Genomic DNA, 26,219 nt, shown 5'->3' with positions numbered 1-26,219 from the left:
GTAACTATGCTGTAGCTTTGAACTTAGACTTCCAGCCTCTAGACCTATAAGAAATAAATATCTGTTATTTTTAAGCTACCCAGTCTGTGGTATTTTGTTGTAGCAACCCAAACAAAGACATCTGCTTTATTTTTCTTAATGTGTTGCCATATTTAATATACTCTATAATTTAATTTTTTATAATTTTCCTTCCTCCACTAGGATATAAACTTTATTGAAGCAGTGGTTTTGGACTTTTTTTTTTTTCCCACAGCTGTATTTCCAGTACCTAGAATAATTCCTGGAACAAAATAGGGTTTCAAATAAATGTTTTCTAAGTGAATCAGTTAATGAACAAAAGAAGCCTGCCCGGTTCCACTGCCCTGATGGAACAGGTCACTTAAGTTCAGTCCTCTATCCTCATTTGTAAAGTGTGACTCATGCTCTTTATTAATATTTCTTCCATGTTCTAAAATTAACACCATGATCATAGATCCATAGATATGGCAGGAAGCCCAACGATGCTCTGGGACAGAGTCTCACTGTTTGAACACTGTTGTAAAACCAAGCTGGAGTGGCTGTGAGAAAGGCACCCAGTGGTCCCCACGATAGACACAGTTTTCAACACAACTTAGTGTCAAGGTGGCTCTGACATTGCACTACCCTGTTTCAAAGAGTCTTCAAAAAAATCTTCCCATTGGCTTTGTCCTTATATCTTTTAGTTACTTTTGGCAACCCTGCCTCCGACCAGCATGGTTTTGTAAACACTAGACACTCTATAGAGTTTCAAGAGACAAAATATCTAATTAAAATGAGATTTCTGGTGGGAATAGTTTTCAGAGAATAATGATGCGATGAGACAATATTTAACCAAAAATGTCTGAGACTAGAAGTCAAGAGAACTTAATCCTAAATCTAGTACTGACACCATCACTGTGACTTCAGCCTTTTATGCCTCACAAAGAGGGATTTGCCATTCCTCGCAGGGTAATTGTGGAAATTGCAGAAGATAATCAATGTAGAAGTACTTTTAAGTTTATAAGCACTCTATACCTACTTAGTCAAGGCATTGTGTCATCCTTTAAAGCACTAACAATATGTTAAGTGCTAAAAATGATGGAGAATTAAATGAGATCTTTGCTCATAAAACAATGAGAAGGAGTCCTACAGGATTAAAATCTACCTAACAGGATATGACATGCACACTGGGGGATACTCCAGGGAGGAGGCTGTTGACAAAGTGGAAAAGTCAGGCATACACAATTACAATGCTGAATCCAATCATCGTCATGAGTTCAGGGTAGATATTTATGGATCATCATGGGGATCGGTAGGAACCTGACATTCTGGGTGCATAGTAGGAGACAATGTTCTTGAGGAAGGAGAAGTTATCAAAGTCACTTCCAAGTCAAGAACTGGATACTTTACAGATTGCACAACTCATCTGTTTAACAGGCCCTCACATTTGCTGCATGCAGAAACTGAGTTCAGTTGCCACGCGACCACAGTGGACATTCTGAGTGCCACACTCAGCAGCGGCACAGCTGTAATCAGGATAGAATGCAGTCAGGGCCCTTTTCTCCAGCTCCATAGAGACTGACAAAATGCATGTCTTCTTCTTCTTTCTTTCCAGCTCAGAAATCAGTGCTGATCAAACAGAGCACACATCCCCTCTGGCACTGAATTTGACTCCGTAGAGTTTGCGTGGAGATGCTGGCAAGCAAGAGATTCATTTTTTCTAAGCCATGGACAGTCCTTGGAAGCAAATCTAATCCTAGTACAGTGTTCCAAGAAGAAAAGTGAAATTTCTAGAGATGGGCTGAAGGGAAGATATAAGAATTAACCATAACAAGATCCTTAGAGGGAGAGCCGTATTGGGTTAAACTTTATATGCCCCTGGAGAAGGAAATGGCAACCCACTCCAGTACTCTTGCCTGGAAAATCCCATGGACTGAGATTCCTGGTGTAGGCTACAGTCCATGGGGAAGCAGAAAGTCGGACACAACTGAGCGACTTCACTTTCACTTTATAGGCCCTGTAACAGCTATATAGTTGCCCAAGTAAGTGCCTATAAAAAACTAAGTCCATATGTTAATTAATGAGAAGATGAAAGCAGAGGACAGGCTAAGGATGCATGATTGCATTCATTTGGTTGCAGAATCAAAAAACATTCAGACTTGAAAATCACCGTGACTGGCTCATTACTCGACAGATATACAACTGTTATTTCTGAGTGCCATCCATGTGGCACAGCCACCAAATTGAGGCAGTAGTCAGAAGCAGCAGCAAATGGGTGCTCTGTGCTCTGCCCAGTCAGATTTGGCCAAGGCCACACAGACAGGCTCTACAAAGGAAGCATTATTGCCACCGGGACTGAAACACAAATCTACTTTTAGGAGACAAATGCCTTATAAACACAACAATTAAAAACAAAGTGAATTTAAGCCTATATAAGCAAGAGAAGATTCTTCTTTTTTTTTTTAATTTTTGCTTTTTCTAAGATTTATTGAGATACAATTGACAAATAACTTTGTGTAAATTCAAGGTGTGCAATGTGGTGATTTGATATACAGATATATTTGGGGACACAATGGAAACAGTGACAGATTTTATTTTCCTGGGCTCCAAAATCACTGCAGATGGTGACTGCAGCCATGAAATTAAAAGACCCTTGCTCCTTGGAAGAAAAGCTATGACCAACCTAGACAGCATATTAAAAAACAGAGACATTACTTTGTCAACAAAGGTCGCCTAGTTAAAGCTATGGTTTTCCAGTAGTCATGTATGGATGTGAGAGTTGGACCACAAAGAAAGCTGAGTACTGAAGAATTGATGCTTTTGAACTGTGATGTTGGAGAAGACTCTTGCGAGTCCCTTGGACTGCAAGGAGATCCAACCAGTCCATCCTCAAGGAAATCAGTCCTGAATATTCTTTGGAAGGACTGATGCTTGAAGCTGAAGCTCCAATACTTTGGTCACCTGATGTGAAGAACTAACTCACTGGAAAAGACCCTGATTCTGGGAAAGATTGAAGGCAGGAGGAGAAGGTGACGACAGAGGATAAGATGATTGGATGGCATCACCAACTCGATAGACATGAGACTGAGCATGTTCCAGGAGTTAATGATGGACAGGGAGGCCTAGCGTGCTGCAGTCCATGGGATTGCAAAGAGTTGGACACAACTAAGCAACTGAACTGAACTGATATCGTGAAAAGATTACCACAGTAAATTAGACACATCCTTCACATCACATAGTTACCATTTTGTGTGTGTATGTGGTGAGAACATATAAGATATATTCTTGTAGCAAACGTCAAATTTACAATACTTACCAAGATTAGTTTTACTTAGTTTCCTGGATCAAATAAGATCAGGTGTACTCTATGTAATATGTTCTAAAATACTTGCTTATGATTAGCAATAGATTATTCAGCAAATAACCAAAATATTCTGGGAAATAATACAGATTTAAGGTTTTCCTAGCATGATCTGCAGAACTCTGGACTTCTACAGATGTGAGTTCCTGGCCATTATGCTATGAAGAGAAAGCTAAACTCACTTCTCTCTGTGCATCTCATACTCCTCAACCTGAGTTATTCTTTATTTATCTGCTTTATATATTGAAATTCCACATCAGGTGGTTTGTAAAATGGGTTTTATAGCATAAAAATAGTTTGACAGTAAGCAATATTTCCCCAACTACTGATTGACTGTGAATATTTCATTTTGGTTGATCTAGTTGCTTGTTGACAAAGCTACTATTGGAAAGTAGCAGTGATGCTGAGAAGTCCTTTTGGCGTAGAAATATTTTTAAATCCTTATCAAAGGTTCATGACGACAAGGCTGCATATTGTCACCCTGCTTATTTAACTTATACGCAGAGTACATCATGTAAATTGCCAGGCTGGATGAAGCATAAGCTGGAATCAAGGCTGCCAAGAAAAATATCAACAACCTTAGAAATGCAGATGACATTACTCTAATGGCAGAAAGTGAGGAGGAACTGAAGAGCCTCTTGATGAAGGTGAAAGAGGAATGTGAAAAAACTGGCTTTAAACTCAACATTGAAAAACCTGAGATTATGGGATCCAGTCCCATCACTTCATGGCAAACAGAAGCAGGAAAAGTAGAAACAGTGACAGACTTTATTTTCTTGGAGTCCCAAATCACTGCGGACAGTGACTATAGCCATGAAATTAAAAGACACATGCTTCTTGGAAGGAAAGCCATGACAAACCTCAGTTCAGTTCAGCTCAGTCATTCAGTCGTGCCCAATTCTTTGTGACTCCAATGGACTGCAGCACGCCAGGCCTCCCTGTCCATCACCAACTCCCGGAGCCTACTCAAACTCATGTCCACTGAGTCGGTGATGCCACCCAATCATCTCATCCTCTGTCATCCCCTTCTCCTCCTGCCTTCAATCTTTCCCAGCATCAGGGTCTTTCCAACGAGTGAGTTCTTCCCATCAGGTGGTCAAAGTATTGGAGTTTCAGCTTCAGCATCAGTCCTTCCAACAATTATTCAGGACTGATTTCCTTGAGGATGGACTGGTTGGATCTCCTTGCAGTCCAAGGGACTCGCAAGAGTCTTCTCCAACATCACAGTTCAAAAGCATCAATTCTTCAGTGCTCAGCTTTCTCTGTGGTCCAACTCTCACATCCATACATGACTACTGGAAAACCATAGCTTTAGCTAGGCGACCTTTGTTGACAAAGTAATGTCTCTGTTTTTTAATATGCTGTCTAGGTTGGTCATAGCTTTTCTTCCAAGGAGCAAGGGTCTTTTAATTTCATGGCTGCAGTCATCATCTGCAGTGATTTTGGAGACCCCAAAGATAAAGTCTCCCATTGTTTCCATTGTTTCCCCATTTATTTACCATGAAGTGATAGGACTTGATGCTATGATCTTAGTTTTTTGAACCAACTTTTTCACTCTCCTCTTTCACTTTCATCAAGAGGCCCTTTAGTTCTTCTTGACTTTCTGTCATAAGGGTGGTGTCATCTGCATATATGAGGTTATTGATATTTCTCCCAGTGATCTTGATTCCAGCTGTGCTTCTTCCAGCCCAGCATTTCTCATGATGTACTCTGCATATAAGTTGAATAAGCAGGGTGAGAAAATACAGCCTTGACATACTCCTTTCTCGATTTGGAACCAGTCTGTTGTGCCATGTCTCTGGTTCTAACTCTTGCTTCTTAACCTGCATATAGATTTCTCAGGAGGCAGTTAAGGTGGTTTGGTATCCCCATCTCTTTAAAGAATTTTTCACCGTTTGTTGTGATCCACATGGTCAAAGTCTTTGGCGTAATCAATAAAGAAAAAGTATATGTTTTTCTGGAACTCTCCTGCTTTTTCAGTGGATGATCCAGTGGATGTTGGCAATTTGATCTCTGGTTCCTCTGCCTTTTCTAAATCCAGCTTGAACATCTGGAAGTTCACGCTTCACATACTGTTGAAGCCTGCCTGGGAGAATTTTGACCATTAATTTGCTAGTGTGTGAGATGAGAGCCATTGTGCAGTAGTTTGAACATTCTTTGGGATTGCCTTTCTTTGGAATTGGAATGAAAACTGACCTTTTCCAGTCCTGTGGCCACTGCTGAGTTTTCCAAATTTGCTGGCATATTGAGTGCAGCACTTTCACAGCATCATCTTTTAGGATTTGAAATAGCTCAGCTGGAATTCCATCATTTCCTCTGGCTTTGTTCGTACTGATGCTTCCTAAAGGCTCACTTGACTTCACATTCCAGAATGTCTGGCTCTAGGTGAGTGATCACACCATCATGGTTATCTGGGTCATGAAGATCTTTTTTGTATAGTTCTGTGTATTCTTGCCTCCTCTTCTTAATATCTTCTGCTTCTGTTAGGTCCATACTGTTTCTGTCCTTTACTGTGCTCATCTTTGCATGAAGTGTTCCCTTGTTATCTCTAATTTTCTTGAAGAGATCTCTAGTCTTTCCCAGTCTATTGTTTTCCTCTCTTCCTTTGCACTGATCACTGGGGAAGGCTTTCTTATCTCTCCTTGTTATTCCTTGGAACTCTGAATTCAAATGGGTATAGCTTTCCTTTTCTCCTAAACCTAACAAACATATTAAAAATCAGAGACATCACTTTGCTAAAAAAGTTCCATATAGTCAAAGCTAAGGCTTTTTCAGTAGTCATGTACAGATGTGAGATTCAGACCATAAGGAAGGCTGAGCACCAAAGAATTGATGCTTTCGAATTGTGATGCTGGAGAAGACTCTTGAGAATCTCTTGGACTGCAAGGAAATCAAACCAGTCAATCCCATAAGAAATCAATCCTGAATATTCATTGGAAGAACTGATGCTGAAGCTGAAGCTCCAATACTTTAACCACCTGATGCTAAGAGCCGACTCAACAGAAAAGACCCTGATGCTGGGAAACATTGAGAGTAGCAGAAGGGGGCAACAGAGGACAAAATGGTGAATGGCATCATCAACACAATGGACATGAGTTTGAGCAAACTTCAGCAGACAGCGAAGGACAGGGAAGCCTAGTGTGCTGCAGTCCATGGGGTAACAAAGAGTCTGACACAACTTATCAAATGTTCACTGCTGAACAAAAGCCGTGTAGTCCCCATACTTACTGCCCAAAGTATCATTATGCCCAACACTCAATTGAGCTTCTACCTTACCATTCTAAAATCTAAATAAACATGAGTTTGTTGCTTCGAATACATGAATTAGAAATTATTGGAGAAGTACATTCTCATGCATTTTGACTCTGCATTGGAGTAATTACACATTGCAGCTGGACTCAAGGAATTTTGAATGTAGTAATGAATTGCTGCAAACCTTCCAAGAAATACAAAACCATATGTCTCAGGGACTTGGTTATAGGCTGAAGCTATAGATAAGGATGTGGAAAGGGAATGGTAGTACTTCTAAAGCCAACTGGTTTTGAACTGAAATTCACTGCTAATGTAAATGAAGCTGGAATGCATTTTTCCTATGCTATTCAGGGTGGAATTTGTCACAGTAGCAGGAATTTGGATGCTAAACTTTATAATTTGCTTTCTAAAGAGGAGAATGTCCATATTCTTAGAATTTTCATACTAGAAGTTCAAATTTATATATAGCTTATAATATACAGATGGCTACAATCAGAAACCCTTAGAAGTTTAGGCAAGATTAGAAAAAGGCCAAAATATGAGACTGAAAATAATGAGAATTAAAACACAGTAGCTGAAGATAGTAATCTGGAGAAGTTCCATATTTAAGACATCTTTTCTCTTTCCAGAGGAAATCCAAATCCAGGCAAGAAATAAAATGTAAATAAGAAAAGCAGTAACAATTAATTGTATCTATTTACCATCTCTAGAAAGGGTGGGGCATGTTTATGGAAGCATAGTATTTTTAAACTGAGGCTGGGAAGAGAGAAACCAAAAATAAAGATTCATAAGACTCTCTAAGAAGAGGTACAATATCTAAGTCACCTGGGGTAAACTCTCATTGAATGAGGATGGTTCAGCAAGTTTTCCTTATAGCCTTTAAGCAACTTTTAGGATTTCAAAAAAGAATAGGGAAAATACACATATATAATCAGTTGACTTTAAGTAAAAGAGATTATTTTCGATATACTCAATGGGCCCAATTCAACCTATTCAAGGGCTTTAAGAGCAAATCTGAGGTCTTCTAGAAGGAGAAAACAATTCTTCCTGCAGACTGCAGCTCCAGTCTGTGTCTGAGACTTCAGGCCTGCCTTTCCTGACAGCCTGCCCGATGGATTCTGGACCTGTCTAACCAGCTTCCACAGTCACTCAAGCTAGCTTCTCGAAATAAATCCCTTACTGTATCTTTCCTATTGGTTCTGTCTTTCCTGGCTGAACCCTGACTGACATCCTCTCACACACCCTTTCTCAGGCAACTAACAGAAAACATACGTTGTCGCAAAGAAAGACTCAATAAAGAAAGAGGAAGACCAGGATCAAGCAAGCAGAGAATTCAATTTAAAACAGAGATAAAGGGAATCCCAGAACGATGGTGACTGAACATTTCCAGGATAACAGCTGTGGACCAGGTTGGATAGGATATCTAACATCCCTCAGAAAAGCAGGAAAGGATACAGTAGTTGCCACTTATCCACAGTTTCACTTTCCATGGTTTCAGTACCAGGATAAACTGAAAATATTAAATGAAAGATTTCAGAAATAAACAAGGTTTTAATCGAGCATCTTTCCGAGTAGTGGAATGAAATCTCAGCCATCCCTTCCAGGACTCAAATCATCCCCATGTCCAGTGCAGCCTGTCCATTAATCACTTAGCAGCCATCTCAGTTATCAGAATGACTGTCAAGGCATCACAATGCTTGTGTTCAAGTCACCCTTATTTTACACAATGAAGGCCCCAAAGCACAAGAGTGGTGATCTGGATCTACCATAAGAGTGCCTCCTTCAAGAGAAAAGGTAAAAGTTCTCAACAAAGAAAGGAAAAGAAAAATGTATGCTGAGGTTGCTAAGATTTACGGTAAGAATGAATCTTCTATCCATGTAATTGTGAAGGAAAAAGAAATTTGAGTTAGTTTTGCAAACCCAAAAGTGACAGCCAATGCGTGATATGTGCTGAGAAAGAGGCTACAGTCACAAACTTTTTACTACTATATAAGGTAACCATTGTTTTATTTAGTACTGTTGTCAATCTTATTGTGCCTAATTTATAAATTAAACCTTATCATAGGTACATAAGTATAGGAAAAACATAGAGTACAGTTTACTCCTTCACGACACAGATTTGAACTGCATGGTCTATTTACACATGAATATTTTTCAGTAGTAAATCCTACAGAACTACACAATCTGAGGTTGATTCGATCTACAGGTTCAGAACCTCTGATGCAGAAGAACCAGAGACACAGGGAAACTTCAGATACAGAGGAATCAATGGATGTGGGTGGCAGAGTACAACAGTCAGATTATTTACAGCAGCTCTAACCCCTGTGGTTCAAGGGTCAACTGGAAACAGGATTCAATACTATCCAAAGTTTCAGACATCCACTGAGGGTCTTGGAATGTATCCCCTCAGATAATAGGGGACTACTTGCTACACACATAAGGTGAAAATCAGTAATACATATCAGATTAACAGATAAGTACTTGAGGGGAGGACAAAAGCCGACCTATTTTAAAACAATACCCACAGGAGTTCTGAGTGGCCAAGACAAAAATGTACACGTTGCCTTGTCTGGCGATTTATCGGTGGAACCACAGAAGTCTGCTGTTCACTGTGAGCACAGGACACAGGGACATCACGAAACTCTTCCAGTGACCTAGATGTGCCTTAATTGTGCTTTTGACTGAAATTATTATCAATTTGGTATTCTGAAGAAAAATCTAATCTACATTACAAAGGACAAGGTTGGGGGAAAAAAAGGTCTGAGCAATGAATGCTTAAAATGAAGGTTTCTGAACAGAAATGATCTGGGAACGATGTCAGGAAGGAAAAGATTTCTAGGAGGAAAAGGAGAACTAAAAGTTGTGTTGATAAAAAAAAAAAAATGTTTTTAGCAGACTGAAGACACTAAGTACTAAAGTTGTGCTGTGGGAAATAAAACTCCAGCGCCAGAGTCACAACTTTGATACCGCCCAGCTGTCACAGACTACAAAATAAAATCACACTATTTAGATATCAGCGTCATGTTTTCTGCTAAACAGGGTCAAAAGCTGAATTTAAAGCAACTTTAGGTATAAACTGGATTGTTAGAAGGAATGCCTTCTGAAGTTCAGGGTAGTTCAGTAATCTTAAGTAATGGAATTATAAGCAGTGATTTCTATTAGGCTCATGTAGCTACATGAAGGGTCATTCATGTAGGTCCTAAGATCCAAAAGTGGATGGACAGGTTATAAATAGTAAGTACAATGATCTGGGTCAATTAAGTAGTGGCTTTAAGGGCTTCAAAGAGCTTTAAGAGTTCTTTCTTCCACATCAGGATCTGAGGATTCTAGAGAAAGTTGGAGATATAATGCCTTAATCTTCAGAGCATTTATCTTAAAATAATGAAAATAAATGCACTCACTGTGCATATAGGGATAAACACCATAGTGTCATAAATTAGGCAGACTGATTCTTCAGCAAGTCAGGTTGTGAAAGCTGGACAGCTACATATAAATCAGTGAAGTCAGATCCCACCCTTATAACCATACAAAAAAATAAACTCAAAATGGCTTAAAGACTTGAACATAAGACATGACACTATAAAACTCCTAAAGAGAACATAGACAAAATGTTCTCAAACATAAATTGTACCAATGGTTTCTTAGGTCAGTCTTCCTGGGAAATAGAAACAAAAGCAAGAATAAACAAATGGGGTCTAATCAAACTTACAAGTTTTTGCACAGCAAAGGAAGCCATAAACAAAACGAAACAACAACATACAGACTGGGAGAAAATATTTGCAAATGGTGTTACCAACATCATTAATTTTGACGATGTTTGTTAATTTCCAAAATATTAAGTAGCTAATACAGGTCAATAACAACGACAACAACAAACCCAATCAAAAAATGAACAGAAGACCTAAATAGATATTTCTCCAAATAAGACATACAGATGGTCAATAGGCACATGAAAAGATGCTCAACATCACTAATTATTAGAGAAATACAAATTTAAACTATAATGAGGTACTACCTCACAGTGGTCAATGTCCATCATTAAAAATTCTACAAATGCTGGAAAGGGTGTGGAAAAAAGGAACCCTGCTATACTGTTGGTGGGAATGTGAACTGGTAGAGCCACTATGGAAAACAGTATGGAGGTTCCTCAAAAAACTAAAAATAGAGTTGCCATGTGATTCAGCCATCCCACACATGTGCATCAGTTCAGTTCAGTCACTCAGTCATGTCTGACTCTTTGTGACCCCATGGACTGCAGCACGCCAGACTTCCCTGTCCATCACCACCTCCCAGAGTTTATTCAAACTTATGCCCATCGAGTTGCTGATGCCATCCAACCATCTCATCCTCTACTACCCCCTTCTCCTTTTGCCTTCAACCTTTCCAAGCATTAGGGTTTTCCAAATAAGTCAGTTCTTCACATCAGGTGGCCAAAGTATTGAAGCTTCAGCCTCAGCATCAGTCCTTCCAAAGAATATTCAGGACTGATTTCCTTGAGGATGACTGGTTGGATCTCCCTACAGTCCAAGGGACCCTCAAGAGTCTTCTCCAACACCACAGTTCAAAAGCATCAACTCTTCAGTACTCAGTTTTTTTTATAGTCCAACTTTCACATCCATACATGACTACTGGAAAAACCATAGCTATGACTAGATGGACCTTTGTTGGCAAGGTAATGTCTCTGTTTTTTAATAAGCTGTCTAGGTTGGTCATAGCTTTTCTTCCAAGGAGCAAGCATCTCTTAATTTCATGGCTGCATTCACCATCTGCAGTGATTTTGGAACCCCAAAATATAAAGTCTCTCACTGTTTCCCCATCTATTTTCCTGGGCATATATCCAGACAAAACTATAATTTGAAAAGATACATGCACCCCTGTGTTTACAGCAGCACTGTTTACAATAGCCAAGACATGGAAACAACCTTAATGAACGGGTAAAGATCATGTGGCAAATATATACAATGGAATATTACTCAGACATAAAAAAGAATGAAATAATGCCATCTGCAGCAACATGGATGCAATCAGAGATTATCATACTGAGTAAAGTAACTTAGAAGAGAGAGACAAATGCGGTATGATATCACTCACATGTGGAATCTAAAATATGACAAGAATGAACTTATCTGTGAAACAGAAACAGACTCACAGACATAGAGAACAGACTTGTGGTTGTCAAGGGTTTAGTGGGTAGGGGAGAGTTGGATTGGGAGTTTGGGATAAGCAGATGCATAGAGTGGATGAACAAGGTCCTATTGTATAGCACAGGGAACTATATTCAATATCCTGTAATAAACCATAATGAAAAATTACACACACACACACACACACACACACACACACACACATACGTGCAGTCACTTCAATTGTGCCTAACTCTTTGTGCCCCTACAGACTGTAGTCTACCAGGCACCTCTGTCCATGGGATTCTCCAGTCAGGAATATTAGAATGAATTGCCATGCCCTCCTCCAGGTGATTTTCTTGACCCAGGGATCGAACCCAAGTCTCCTGCATCTCCTATATTGCAGGTGGATTCTTTGCCACTGAGCCACCAGGTAAGCATATATATAACTGAATCATTTTGCTGTACACCAGAGACACAACATTGTAAATCAACTATAATTCAGTAAAAAAAAAAAAGGCAGACTGAGACTTAAGGTACGTTGGTATCTTAGCAACATGTATAACCAGGAAAGGTAGAGAAGCTGAGACTGAAAACCAGGGCATAGGGATACCAACCAGTCGTGAGTAGCTAGCTTCTAGAATAGCCAAAGGACACGGCAGCCTCAAAGCTGATAATTAAGGGTCCCCATCAGTCAGGCAAAGAATAGCATCCAGAATCCATCATATGTTGATTATAACTCTCTTCACAGCAAGGCTCTTGCCAGGAGCCAGAGTCCACAGGAAAGAGACCTGGTGTAAGCCAAGCAGAGAGTCGGAGTCACAGCCAAGTGAGCTTCGGCTCAGGGAGTCTATCCAGTCCAGCAAGGAAAGGAGGGCATATTTGTGATCTGAATTAATACAGGGGGGTAACAGTGGCAAACAAATCCTGCAACAAAATGTACTCCAATCCAAGAGCTTCCTACAGCCATGCCAGTTATGAACTAGCAAGAGTAATCCTAGGTTCTATCTGCAGCTGGTGCTAACAAAACTGCTTTAACCTCCTGACCTGGTTAGGATCTTCTAGGGAACTGGGGTCAGACTAGTCCAGCAAGTGAAGGACATTATTGTCTCCAGCTGGGAAGAACTAGAGACAATAAAAGTAGAAAAAATGAGATATTTAAGGATAACAGGAACATATCTGTAGCTACATAAAATGAAATGACACTTGAGTCTAATTTCAAAGCTGTTATCTCTGCTGAGAGTCCAAGGAACCCTTGTCAGTAACAAATCAAGAGTTTTTAATGAATAGGGCTATAGGAGTTCTATGCGGTATATTTCTAAGAATTCTGCTCTGAGCAGGCCAATGAAAAGAAACTTCTGCACATTTACTCAGACAGATATCTGTTCAGAGTGATAACAGGAATTGTTGTTTTGATCTCAGTAATAGTTTATGAAGGCCGACTGGAGAGTCATGGAAAGAATGATCAAAGCAAGGACAAAAATAATCTATACTTTCTTTTTCCCATAGAGCCTGAAAAATCTTTTTTAACCACCTTTCATTATCTTTTGAAACAACTTGTAGGGAAATAAAAGCAGATGTCTGGAGAAGTCATGAAGAAGAAGCCATAAATCAAAGAGATTTGAAGCAGGTATGTTTTAAATGAACTCGCTGAAGTTTGGGGGGTTTTTTGTCCATTCCATTCCAGCCGAACCCAGAGTGTTTGTGGCTGAGTGTTCTAGCAATTAGCACTTTTCCAAACCTAAATATTCTGTCATTTTACTTCTCTTTGGTAAGAAAAGACTTAAGAAAGTGGATGAAAGTATGACTTAAAAACTCAAAAGAACTTTCTTCTGTAATCCAACTCTTTAGTCTACAGGTAAAGCTACCTGGACCTGCGAAACTTGGAATAATTCCTTGTCTGTCTTTCTGTTATACTTACAAGGGGAAAATAAGATATCACTTCTTATGAGAGCTGGCTTGATTTACGGTACATTCATTCATTCACTGGCTTTTTTTCTTTTTTCCTTTCTTTTCCAGAGTCATACTATTTAACAACAAAATTAAAAAGATGTTTTGGTAGTTTGGGTACTTTTTTATGTTTTCTGTTTAAAAGAATAGATAACTGTTTTCTACACAGCTAGAGGTTTTGGATAGACATTATTTCTGGATAAATAGAACTCCACCCAAAAGAGGTAATTTCTACAACTTCTGATCCTTAATATGGTATTAATTCTAAGTCAGCCAATGGTTTTAGGACCAGAAGAGGCCTGAAAAGATCATCTTGCCTTATCCCCTGTGTTCTAATCATTAAGATATAATTATGTCCTTGTCTTCATTTTATGGAGTAAAGTTCAATATCATGCTAGAATTTCTCTGCAACTCAGAAAGCACCAGAATCCAGGACAACTGCCTCTAGTGGAGGGCTTTGATCTACCACTACCCCATGCTGTTTCTCTCCTGGAACAATGGCTGATTTAAATTATATTATTATAAACCAGGCATAGACATTAACTTAGTAATTGAGTTCTGTGAAATTTCCAACCTAGATGACGATGATTCAAGAGTAAATTCACAATAACAACTTCATAATTAAAACAAAAGAAGGTACTGTAGAATTCTGTAGGCAATAAAATACATTTTTTCTTTTTAATACAGTGGTAAATAATAATAGGAGGCATTATTGGTAATTATTCTGATTCTCATATGAACACATATAATTACAGAATTTTTACATATCATAGAGAATATATTCTGGTTTGGAATAAGATTCTAAAGTCAAGAATTGTAACCAGTGAAAGAAACAAAAAGACTCCTATACAGAAAGATGTGGTAGAACATGCTGGTACAATACGGTAAGAAATTTGCTGTGATCCCATGTGTCCTTTGGTAGATGGCTCGAGAAGGGGATGATTTGAGAGAATAGCACTGAAACATGTATATCACCATATGTGAAACAGATGACCAGCCCACGTTCAATGTATGAAACAGGGCACTCAAAGCCGGTGCACTGGGACAACCCAGAGGGGTGGGATGCGGAGGGAGGTGGGAGGGGGGTTCAGGATGGGGGGCACATGCGTACCCGTGGCTGATTCATGTCAGTGTTTGGCAAAAACCACCACAATACTGTAAAGTAATTAGCCTCCAGTTATAATAAATAAATTAATATTTTTAAAAAGGATATGGGAAACCTAGGATTAAACATTTCCAAATGGGAATGATGAGTTTACATTCTTCGACCCTTACCCCAAAGAATGCCATTACACACCACCAAGCATAGCTCACTCAAAACCCTGGTTTTCCAAGGAAGAAGAGTACCACACAACAGACACCAAAATGAGGGAAGTGGAGTTTCCAGATAGTCTCAGGCTTGGGGACTTCCATGGTGGCTTAGATGGTAAAGAATCCGCCTGCCAATGCAGGAGACCCGGGTTCTATTCCTGGGTCGGGAAGATCTCCGGGTGGTGGCTAACCACTCCAGTGTTTTTGGCTGGAGAATTCCAGGGACAGAGGAGCCTGACAGGCTACAGTCCATGGTGTCATGAAGAGTCAGACATGACTGAGCGACTAACACTTTCACTTTCAAGAAGCTTGTGTAGTGTCTCAAGCCAGTCTTTGGGAAATTATCATGTCCAGTGAAAAACGAGGATATGAAAAATACAGTTTACTGTTAAAAATGCATCGTGTTTTAAAATGTTACTAAAGTAAACAGGTATTTCTTTGATATAGTTTTAACACGTTTTATAAAACTGAAGATTTGATTCTTGACATTAACATTGTGAACTAAGACTTCTTTTTTTTTTTTCTTTTTTTGAACCAAGACTTCTATCTGGTAAATTAACACTCTCAACTCCAAGTGCATGTGGCCATGTATGTTCTTTTCTTGTTTTAGAATAAAATTTTGGTATTTATATATCTTATAAAAATTATGACAAGACCCTCAAATTTATTTTTCAAACACTGTGGTTATGATACTTTTTTAAAAGTTAGGCTAAACTGGTATAAATTCTATATGATTGATGAAACTTTTTATTTTTTAAAAGTAGTATTTTTAAAATTTCATACTTATAAGTATTTCTAGACAAGATGTCCAGATTTACTTGTTTATTTAAGTATCATTTTATACATTGCTCTGTTCCTAAAGAATACAGGAGAGAGTAAAAATATATAAACTATTTGAATCTACCTTTAGATGATTAGATTAATTCAGGATTATATTGCAGAGAGATTCACTGGTGGCTCAGATGGTAAAGCCCACAATGTGGGAGACCCAGGTTCGATCCCTGGATCGGGAAGATCCCCTGGAGAAGGAAATGGCAACCCACTCCACTACTCTTGCCTAGAATATTCATGGATGGAAGAGCCTGGTGGGCTACAGTCGATGGGGTGGCAAAGAGTTGGACACGACTGAGTGACTTCACTCACTCACTCTTAGATGATTAGATTAATTCAGGGTTATATTGTACAGTAAATAGCTGTATTTGTCAGCATCAGCTAGATTGTGCTTTGGTTAAAAAAAAAAACAAAAAAACAAAAAAACACACACACACACAACCCCAAGTCCTAGCAGCTTAATAAAACCAAAAATTTGTTTTCATGTTTACGTTAATTCTCTTCTAAGTCAGTGTAGCTCTTCAAGCAAATATCCTTCACAAGGAGACTCAAGAGATTGAAGCTGCTTTACCATCTTCTAATAGTAATATCATTTTTACTTTTATCAACATTATTTAAGTGAGGGAATTCTTTAAGTATAATATGATGCTATCAACTGTAACTTTTATTCTAAGCTGTATCTATCTATAAATTCTTTGTTAGGATAGGGGTTTTTGTTTTTTGTTTTTTTTTTCATCTATCTTCACAATACTTACACTTGCTACATTGCTTTTTAAGTGATACTTAAAAGCATGCTTACATGATTATCTTTGTAAAGGCATACATACGCTCATCACTCATCACCCCTGCCAAAAAAACTAAAGCTGTTTACATTATCGTGCCTCCTTTTTTTCTTTCCCTTTGGAACAATTCAATCAAGTGACTTACATAAGCATTTTAAATTAGCATTGATTTTGGCCATCTCAGTTTGTTTTTCCCAAACAATAGTATTTGTTTAAAATTACTTCAAAAATGCCCTAAAATGTGAAAGACTTAAAAGAATCTGAATATAAGATGGTATCCTTCTATTCTGAGGCATACTTTTGCATAAAATATTAAGAGTTTATTAAATTCTAGGCATTATGCTAAATCCTAAAACAAAGATAATGCACAGAGGCAGGGACAGACCTGAGAATTAGGGGTATGAATATGTGGGCGTCTGCCATTTTGTCTCTGGTAGGGAGGGCAGGATACTCACAGAGGTATTGCTTGCTGAAGGCCAAGTGAGGTAGAGAGTGAACCATGAGAGGTTTAAGGGAAGGACATTCCTGCCAGAGGAGTATTAAGCACAAAGCACAAAAGCCATAAAGTATGAAAAAATTCAGTTGTTCAAGAGTCTGAAAGAAGGTCATTCTCTGGATAGTGAGCTGTAGGTTAGTTGAGAAGAGTAGGTAAGATGTGACTCATGCAGTCATACTAGCCATGGAGTGGAAATATGCTGAGAAGTAGCAAATAGCCCCGGGGGATGTTTTTAGGGGTGAGTATGGACATGGAAAAACAGACTGGTTCTAAATGGGAAAAGGAGTACGTCAAGGCTATATATTTTTACCCTGCTTATTTAACTTATATGCAGAGTATATCATGAGAAACGCTGGGCTAGATGAAGCACAAGCTGGAATCAAGATTGCCGGGAGAAATATCAATAATCTCAGATATGCAGATGACTGACACCACCCTTATGGCAGAACGTGAAGAGGAACTAAAAAGCCTCTTGATGAAAGTGAAAGAGGAGAATGAAAACATTGGCTTAAAGCTCAACATTCAGAAAACTAAGATCATGGCATCTGGTCCCATCACTTCACAGCAAACAGACAGGGAAACAGTGGAAACAGTGTCAGACTTTATTTTCTTGGGCTCCATAATCACTGCAGATGGTGACTGCAGCCATGAAATTAAAAGACACTTACTCCTTGGAAGGAAAGTTATGACCAACCTAGATAGCATATTAAAAAGCAGAGACATTACTTTGCCAACAAAAGTCCGTCTAGTCAAGGCTATGGTTTTTCCATTGGTCATGTATGGATGTGATAGTTGGGCTGTGAAGAAAACTGAGCGCCAAATAATTGATGCTTTTGAACTGTGGTGTTGGAGAAGACTCTTGAGAGTCCCTTGGACAGCAAAGAGATCCAACCAGTCCATCCTAAAAGAGATCAGTCCTGGGTGTTCATTGGAAGGACTGATGCTGAAGCTGAAACTCCAATACTTTGGCCACCTGATGTGAAGAGTTGACTCATTGGAAAAGACCCTGATGCTGGGAGGGATTGGGGGCAGGAGGAGAAGGGGATGACAGAGGATGAGATGGCTGGATGGCATCACCGACTCGATAAGACACGTGTTTGAGTAAACTCCGGGAGTTTGTGATGGACAGGGAGGCCTGGTGTGCTGCGATTCATGGGGTCGCAAAGAGTCAGACACGACTGAGCGACTGAACTGAACTGATGATCTCATTCCTATGTGACAAAGCCCACTCTGTCTTGTACAGAGACTAGGGTCCAGGAGAGAGCAGAGACTTGGTAGGAGCTTAGGTCTCCAGTCCAGGTGGGAGCTGATGGAGGCCTGGACTAGCAATGCAGAAGGAGAGGCACAGACAGAATTCCATAAGGAAATTTGCAAGACACACAATGAATTGGAGGAATATTTGTACTCATATCAAAAAGGGTTTTTTTTCTACAGATCAGTAAAAAGACGGAATATCCTTAAAAATGAACAAAGAATATTAACATGCAGTTTGCATGTTAAAAAAAATAAAAAGGAATTCTAAATATATGTTAAGTTGCTCAACCTTACTCCTAATGAGATAAATGAAAATTAAAATTACACTGAAACACTTGGCAAAAAGCAGAATTTAAGAGAACATAAATTAGGGGAAAATATGAAGAAATAGACACATACATTTCTGGTACGAATGTAAGTTAGTGTACTTTGTGTAATGGACAATTTGGAGATGTCTATCAAAATCACGAAGGAACTTGTTTGTAATGCCCCACAATTCTGCGTGTTCTAATTTATCCTACAGATAAACCTCTATTCTACACCCTGGTGACAGATATGGTCAGTGTTTTGTCCGCATTTCTCAGAGCTGCAGCCCTTAGTTAATGCCGCTTAGGTGTTGGTGTGTATTTACCTTTCTCTCCCCACTTCAGGATGGAGTTAACTGGAAGGAATATGTTTTGCTCCTTTCTCAGATTTCCCCATTTTTAACTTCCTATTAAGTTAATCTCCACTCACCCGCTGAGGTACCAGCTTGACAGTATACCACTGGTTGTCTTATTTTCACTGCATCACTTTCCTCTTCCTTCACTGGTCTTCCCAGCACCTCTAAACAAACAACTTACAATCAATATTGCTTTCTGGATGAACCCAACTAAGAGGATCCTCAACCTCTTCTCTTGTTAGATTCCTAATGGGGGTGTTCCTAGCATTTGGGCAGGGTAAGTCTATGTTATATAGGCCAACCCCTACATTTAGGGACTTCTAGTATCCCTCTTCCCTAGAAATTAAACATCAGTAATGCTCTAGTTACTTAATCAAAAACTTAATCCATGAATTTTTACATTTCCACGTCTCTATCTCTTCCTGGGAACAAAGCTTTCCCGGAGACCTCACAAGAAGTACCAACATCTTCTCTCATGCACCTCTCACCACTGGACCTAGTGGTGGGCTAGGCATCCTCCTTACTATTTTATTTACTGTTTCTAGATCATTTACCTTACTCTTCCCCCAAATTCCAGCTTTGAATCGCATTTCTTCCTACCATAACATGTATCCTTTATCATAAGGGTACCCACTGAAGATTTCTCCTCACTCCTTGAAGATTTTATCCTCTGGTTCATTGTCATTCTATCCAATACTACTCCTCCAATGATTGTTGGGGACCATAATATTTACCATGGCCTCTCAGTTCCCGGACCTTCTCTCTTCTTCTTCTCTTTCTCTTTTCTCTTCTCTTTCTCTTTCAAAAAAGAACTTCTCACTACAACATCTATCTACCTCTTTGTATCTGTGCCCCATACAGCCTTCCCTCCTGTTACTACAAATGAACCGCCCCTGCCTCTATGTAGACCAACATATTCTCTAGTATCCTAACCCCATACTTTTTTGCCTACACAAGGACATCACTCCAGGAAATCTCATCTCTCTGCCTGCATCACCAATTTTTCCCTTTCCACTGTGTTACTACTTTTGGCATTCATGAACACTGCAATTCCGCCTATCAGAAACCTGACGTTTGTCCTACTTTACTGGCTGCTGTGTCATAGCTTTCCGTGTGGGTTCTGCCTTATTCGCCTGATTTCTAACCAAGAGAGGACCCCAGGGTTCAGTTTATGGTTTTTTCTCTATGCTGCCTATATTAGTGATTTCATCGTTTCATGGCTTTTAATACCACATACACATGAATAACTCCAGAATTTATTTCTCCAGCCCTCTCCTCTGAATTCCAGACTCATATATCCAAAATTCTACTTGATCTCTATCTGGATACCTGGATAAATGGTTTTAAATGGAAATGTTCAAGTCAATCTTCCTATCTCTTCTTATTGAAACATGCTCCTTCAGTGGTCTTCACCCACTTGGGAAACAGCACACCCATCCTTCCAGTTGTTCAGACCATACTCCTGGTATCATTATTTGATCTTTATTTTTCTCTCATGAGCTACATCTACTTTATTAGAATAGAATTCAACCACCACTTACTCCTCCATTACCAGTGAAGATGTCTATCAAAATTATAAACATACTTGTCCTTTGACCCAACAATTCTGCTTAATTTATCCTACAGATAAAACTTTATTTCATATCCTGCTATCAGATGTTGTCAGCGTTTTGCCCCAGTCCTCATATCTGCAGGACTCAGACAATGCCTCCCAGATGTTGGTGTGTATTTACCTTCTCTCTCTCTCCCTGGAGGGGGACTAATTGGAAGGGATGTGTTTTCTCCTTTCTCAGATTTCCCCATTTTTAACTGAGGAGGTTGAGCTCCAGTCACCCACTGAGGTACCAGCTTAACAGTGTACCACTGATAGTCCAAACTATCAATTTTTAAAAACTGTAATAGCCTTGTGAGTTTCCTATGTTTATTTCTGCCCCCTTCCCCAGTCGAATTTCAACAAAGAAATCAGAGCAATCTTTAAAGACTTAAGTTAGATTATGTTAGTACTTCAATCAAAACTCTGCAACTCACTGGAGTAAAGGCAAAATCCTTACAAAGGTCCATAAAACCACATAGAATCTCAGTTCTCAGTTCAGTCGCTCAGTCGTGTCCAACTCTTTGTGACCCCGTGAATCGCAGCACACCAGGCCTCCCTGTCCATCACCAACTTCCGGAGTCTACCCAAACAAATGTCCACCCAGTCACGTCCAACTCTTTGCGACCCCATGAATCCCAGCACACCAGGCCTCCCTGTCCATCACAAACTCCTGCAGTCTACCCAAACAAATGTCCATCGAGTCGGTGATGCCATCCAGCCACCTCATCCTCTGTCATCCCCTTCTCCTCCTACCTCCAATCCTTCCCAGCATTAGGGTCTTTTTCAATGAGTCAACTCTTCACATGAGGTGGCCAAAGTATTGGAGTTTCAGCTTCAATATCAGTCCTTCCAATGAACACCCAGGACCGATCTCCTTTAGGATGGACTGGTTGGATCTTCTTGCAGTCCAAGGGACTCTAATCTCCAGCATTACTCCACATGTTACCTCTTTGATTAACATGAATAAAAAACTGGAGAGTGAGGCAAATGCAGATACATTTGGGGGTTGGAACTATTAAGACCTGCTAGTGGGTTTGATGTGGTAAGATTATGGAAAGAGAGTAATCAAAAATGGTAAATGAATCTTTAGTTTTTGGCCTGAACATCTGAACAAATAATTATGTTACCAACTTTCATAAGCAAGATATGGGAAGAGTAGAATGGGTCTGATATGTGTTTAGGGGATGGAGTTACAATGAATAGATAAGAATTTTGTCATGTACGTGTTAGGTTTTAGGGACATATTACACATCAAAATGAAAATTATGCATATGCAGCTGTTTATACAAATTTGCTAAAAGAAAACTAGGTTTGGTTTCATGGAACAAGAGAAAATAAAGTGCTGTGTTGAAAAGGATGCAGTGGTAAACTATTTTTGATATTGCTAAGAGTTAATACAATTGGGACAAAAGCTAACAATGAGTTAGACACTCAGGTCACTGGTGAGCTTGAAAGACTGTGTCAGTGGAGTTGTAGGATGAATGAAGGAGAGATGAGAGAAGTTAAATGCAGGACAGTTTATACAACTGATTTGAGAGTGGGAAGATAAGTTGGTTCTCTTCTGATTATAATCATTCTTGAAACATTCTTATTATGATATGTGCTGTGCTTAGTCGCTCAGGAGTGTCCAACTCTTTGTGACCCCATGGACTGTTGCCCACCAGGCTCCTCTGTCCATGGGGATTCTCCAGGCAAGAATACTGGAGTGGGTTGCATGCCCTCCTCTAGGGGATTTTCCCAAGCCAGAGCTCGAACCCAGGTCTCCCACATTGCGGGCAGACTCTTTACAGTCTGAGTCACCAGGATATAATCAACCATAATTTTCTTTCTTGGCCACACCACTTGTGGGATCATAGCTCCCCAACCAGGGAGTAAACCTGGACCTTCAGCACTGAAAGCACCAAGTCCCAACTCCTGGACTGCCAGGGAGTTCCTAAACTGAATTCTTCATATTATTTTTAAAAATAAATCAGTGATTTTATTTATTTATTCTTGGCTGTGCTGGGTCTTCGTTGAGGTGAGCAGGCTCCATTAGTCTTGGCTCACAGGCTTAGTTGCTCTGTGGCATGTGGGATCTCAGTTCCCTGACCAGGGATCAAATCCATGTCCCCTACATTGGAAGTTGGATTCTTAACCACTGGACCACCAGGGAAGTCCCTATTCCTCTTATTTTTGAGTTGTAAAACTTCTTATACAATCTGTATTCAAGTCCCTTACCAGATATATAATTTGAAAATATTTTCTGCCTTTATTTTGGTTGTCTTTTCACTTTCTTGATAGTGTCCTCTAATACATGAGTTTTTAATTTTAACGAAGTCATTCTGCTTTATTGACTATGCCAAAGCCTGTGACTGTGTGAATCACAATAAACTGTGGAAAATTCTGAAAAAGATGGGAATACCAGACCACCTGACCTGCCTCTTGAGAAAAGTGTATGCAGGTCAGGAAGCAAGTTAGACCTGGACATGGAACAAACAGACTGGTTCCAAATAGGAAAAGGAATACGTCAAGGCTGTATATTGTCACCCTGCTTATTTAACTTATATGCAGAATACATCATGAGAAACGCTGGGCTGGAAGAAGCACAAGCTGGAATCAAGATTGCCGGGAGAAATATCAGTAACCTCAGATATGCAGATGACACCACCCTTATGGCAGAAAGTGAAGAGGGACTAAAGAGCTCTTGATGAAAGTGAAAGAGAAGAGTGAAAAAGTTGCCTTAAAGCTTGACATTCAGGAAACTAAGATCATGGCATCTGGTCCCATCACTTCGTGGCAAATAGATGGGGAAACATTGGAAACAATGGTTGACTTTATTTTTCGGGGCTCCAAAATCACTGCAGATGGTGATTGCAGCCATGAAATTAAAAGACACTTACTCCTTGGAAGGCAAGTTATGACTAACCTAGACAGCATATTAAAAAGCAGACATTACTTTGCCAACAAAGGTCCATCTAGTCAAGACTATGGTTTTTCCATTGGTCATGTATGGATGTGAGAGTTGGACCATAGAGAAAGCTGAGCACCGAAGAATTGATGCTTTTGAACTGTGGTGTTGGAGGAGACTCGAGAGTCCCTTGGACTGCAAGGAGATCCAACCAGTCCATCCTGAAGGAGATCAGTCCTGGGTGTTCATTGGAAGGACTGATGCTGAAGCTGAAACTCCAGTACTTTGGCCACCTGATCTGAAGAGCTGACTCATCTGAAAAGACTCTGATACTGGGAAAGATTGAGGGCAGGAGGAGAAGGGTATGACAGAGCATGAGATGGTTGGATGGCATCACCGATTCAATGGACATGGGTTTGGGTGGACTCCAGGAGTTTGTGATGGACAGGGAGGCCTGGCGTGCTCCGGTTCATGGGGTCGCAAAGAGTCGGACACGACTGAGCGACTCAACTGAACTGAAATGTATTCAGGTTTTTTTTTGATTGTTTTGTGTCATCATATGTAAAAATTGCTGCCTAATTAAGCATTAATTAATTAGGTCATTAAGATTCATAACCTTGTTTTCTTTCAACAGTTTTATAATTATAGCTCTTACATTTTTGTTTTTGATTTTGAGTTAATTTTTGTATATGTTACATGACTATCAATTTTATACTATTGTGCATACAATTCTTTCCTTAATTTCAATCTTAATTTCTTTCTACCTGAGGAATGGCTTATAACTTTTCTTATAGTGTCTGCTACTAATGAATTCTTTCAGCTTTTGTATGTCTGAAGATATCTTTACTTCACCACTTTTGTGGTGAAGGACATATAAGTCCAAACAGACAAGTTTTTTCCTTTCATTACTTTAAAGATGTTTCTCCACTGCGTTTTCAATTATAGGAAACGACTGAGTGACTGAACTGACCTGAATTAAAAAAAAAAAAAAAAAAAAACTCATGTCACTCTCACCTTTATTGCTCTATACATAACATATCTTTTATCTCTGGATACTGTGAGGTTCTTCCTCTTTATCACTATTTTTTTTGACAATTTTGTGATGACAGACCTACGTGTAATTTATTTACTTCATGTTTCTTGTGATGGAGTTTCATTAAGGCTCTTGAATTCATGGGATTACAGGTTTTACTCTTTGGAAAGTTTGGGGACATATTTTCCCAAATATTTTTTTGTCCCTACTTTCTTTTCTCCTATGTGGACTCTAACCATTTATTAGCCTGCTTGAAGTTGCTCCACAACTCACTGATGCTCTTCAATTATTCTGGATTCTTTTTTTGTGTGTGTGTGTGGGGGGGGGGGGGGGGCAGGTTCTTTTTGGATTGTTTCCATTGCTATGCCATCAAATTCATTAATCTTGTTGCTATTCAGCCACTCAGTCATGTCTGACTCTGCAACCCCACAGACTGCAGCATACCAGGCTTCCCTGTCCTTCACTATCTCCCGGAGTTTGTTCAGATTCATGTCCATTGAGTAGGTGATGCTATCTAACCTTCTCATCCTCAGCCACTCCCTTCTCCTTTTGCCTTCAATCTTTCCCAGCATCAGGGTCTTTTCCAATGAGTCAGCTCTTCTCATCATGTGGCCAAAGTACTGGAGCCTCAGCTTCAGCATCAGTCCTTCCAATGAATATTCAGGGTTGATTTCCTTTAGGATTGACTGGTGGTTTGATCTTCTTGCTGTCCAAGGGACTCTTAAGAATCTTCTTCAGCACCACAATTCGAAAGCATTAATTCCTTGGTACTCGGCCTTCTTTATAGTTCAACTCTTACATCCATACATGACTACTGGGAAAATGGGAGTTCTCATGGCTAGCATACTGGACTGGATTGCCATTCCCTCCTCCAGTGGACCAAGTGTGTCAGAACTCTTCACTATGACCTGTCCATCTTGGGTTACCCTGCATTGTATGGCTCATAGCTTCATTGAGTTATGCAAGCCCCTTCGCCATCACAAGGCTGTGATCCATGAAAGGATCACTAATCTTATCTCCTGATATATGTAATTTGCTGTTAATCCCATCTAATGTATTTTTCATCTTGCATATTGTACTTTTCATTTCTAGAAATACGATTGAGATCTTTTAAATCTCTGCATAACTTTTTGAATATGTATGGTTACATTAACTGTATTAATGTTCTCTGCTAATGATATCATTTGTATCAATTTGTGTCACTTTTGACTTACTGATTATTCTCCTCATTATGGTTGTATTTTTCTATCTCTCTGCATGCCTGGTAGTCTTTGGCTGCATGCATACTTTGTGGGGTCTTTCCAGGCGGCACTAGTGTAAAGAACCCACCTGCCAATGCAGGAGATGTAAGAGACATACGTTCGCTCTCTGGGTCAGGAAGATTCCCTGAAAGAGGGCATGGAAACCCACTCCAGTATTCTCGCCTGGAGAACCCCACAGACAGAGGAGCCTGGCAGGGTACGGTCTGTTGGGTCACAGAGAGTCGGACACAACTGAAGCAACTCAGCACACATGCACATATCTTCTGGACCTCATTTTGTTGGGTACCGGATGCTTTTGAATTCTCATAGATTTTCTAGAGCTTTGCTCAGGAATGATGATAAGTTACTTGGAAAACAGTTTGATCCCTTCAGCTTTTGCTTTTACAGCTTTACAGGTTTGGAGCAGTTCTCAGTATAAGGCTAAT

The 26,219-nt window shown here is 39.6% G+C and overlaps 2 long non-coding RNA genes across 2 annotated transcripts in view; one reads left to right on the top strand and one right to left on the bottom strand.

The window, feature by feature from the left end:
* The window catches only part of LOC139038070 (uncharacterized), a 124,884-nt gene extending 103,658 nt beyond the window's left edge, over positions 1 to 21,226 (bottom strand). Inside the window, exon 1 of the long non-coding RNA XR_011491000.1 lies at positions 19,093 to 21,226. This is a non-coding gene — a long non-coding RNA (uncharacterized lncRNA). The remainder of the gene's footprint in view (positions 1 to 19,092) is intronic.
* On the top strand, positions 8,366 to 13,444 carry LOC139038007 (uncharacterized). The gene is made up of 3 exons (XR_011490905.1): positions 8,366 to 8,465; positions 12,005 to 12,166; positions 13,297 to 13,444. It is a non-coding gene; the product is annotated as an uncharacterized lncRNA (long non-coding RNA).
* Positions 21,227 to 26,219: the final 4,993 nt, after the last annotated feature.

The sequence above is a fragment of the Odocoileus virginianus genome, chromosome 13 (genome assembly GCF_023699985.2).
Source record: "Odocoileus virginianus isolate 20LAN1187 ecotype Illinois chromosome 13, Ovbor_1.2, whole genome shotgun sequence".
Taxonomy (NCBI): Eukaryota; Metazoa; Chordata; class Mammalia; order Artiodactyla; family Cervidae; genus Odocoileus; species Odocoileus virginianus.
This window is presented reverse-complemented; position numbering and strand designations above follow the sequence as displayed.